This window comes from Lactuca virosa, chromosome 4 (assembly GCF_052849685.1).
Source record: "Lactuca virosa cultivar CGN04683 chromosome 4, Lactuca_virosa_CGN04683_v6, whole genome shotgun sequence".
In the NCBI taxonomy this organism is placed as follows: domain Eukaryota; kingdom Viridiplantae; phylum Streptophyta; class Magnoliopsida; order Asterales; family Asteraceae; genus Lactuca; species Lactuca virosa.
Genome location: NC_136429.1, coordinates 356,326,573 through 356,328,175, shown reverse-complemented (window position 1 = coordinate 356,328,175; position 1,603 = coordinate 356,326,573).

Sequence of the window (1,603 nt, the reverse complement as noted above, 5' to 3'; positions counted from 1 at the left end):
CTTACTCCAAAACAAGATGGCACTTGGCGTATGTGCGTGGATAGCCGTGCTATTAACAAGATCACAATTCGTTATCGGTTTCCTATTCCTCGACTGGATGACTTGTTAGATCAATTGAGTGGTGCTACCGTGTTTAGTAAACTGGATTTGAAGAGCGGATACCATCAGATTCGTATCCGCATGGGAGATGAATGGAAAACTGCCTTTAAAACTCGTGAATGCTTATACGAGTGGTTGGTAATGCCATTTGGTCTCTCTAATGCTCCTAGCACATTTATGCGAATCATGAATCAGGCGTTATTCCCTTTCATTGGAAAGTTTGTTGTAGTTTATTTCGATGATATTTTGATTTATAGTATCAATCCTACTATACACCTTGAACACTTGAGAGAGGTTTTGTTGGTCCTTCGTAAGGACAAATTCTATGTTGCTGCTGCAAAATGTATTTTTCTAACTGAGTCGATTCAATTTTTAGGCTACGTGGTCTCCTGAGATGGACTTCGAGTTGACCCTAGTCAAGTTGTTGCCGTCAAAAATTGGCCACGCCCTAATTCTATCACGGAAGTGCGCAGTTTCCATGGTTTAGCATCTTTTTATCGACATTTTATTCCACACTTTAGTGGCATTATGGCCTCAATTACTGATTTCATGAAGGGCACTTTATTTCGCTGGTGTGATGAAGTTGAAGATGCTTTTAATGAAATTAAGCATCGTTTGACCTCCGCCCCTATTCTCGTGCTTCCGGATTTTTTGCAACCATTTGAGCTTCATTGTGATGCCTCAAAAACTGGTATTGGTGCAGTTCTTAGCCAGTCCGGACGACCTGTTGCTTATTTTAGTGAGAAGCTTTCAGGTGCTAAGCTTCGTTTTAGCACATACGATATGGAATTTTACGCGATTGTTCAAGCCGTGAAACATTGGCGTCATTACCTTTTTCAACGTGAGTTTGTTCTTTATACTGATCATGACTCACTCAAACACCTTGGAAGCCAAGATAAAGTCTCTCATCGGCATGCTTCCTGGCTTTCTTATTTGCAACAATTCACTTTTGTTATCAAGCATACGGCGGGCGTTTCTAATCGTGTCGCTGATGCTTTGAGTCGTCGTTACAGTTTACTCACAGAGATGTGTGTTCATGTGCCTGGATTTGATTCATTTATTGACCTGTATACGGATGATCCTTTTTTCTCTCATGTTATTATCCAACTTCAGCAAGGTGATACTACCGACTTCTTACTGGAGAATGGTTTTCTTTTTCGCGGGGTTCAACTGTGGATTCCAGATTGTAGTCTACGTGCGAAAATTATACAGGAGATACATAATGAAGGTCATGTTGGGCGGGATTGTATGTTTCAGTTGATTGCACGGTCATATTATTGGCCTTCCATGTGTAAGGAAGTTGGGAAATTTGTTGCTCGATGTCGTATTTGCCAGCTAGCAAAGGGTGTCGCGACTAATGCTGGGTTGTATATGCCTCTTCCTATTCCTACACAACCATGTTCTGATGTTAGTATGGATTTTGTTCTTGGTCTTCCCCGAACCTAGCGTGGGAACGACTCTATTTATGTGGTGGTCAATCTTTTTCCAAGATGACTCACTTCAT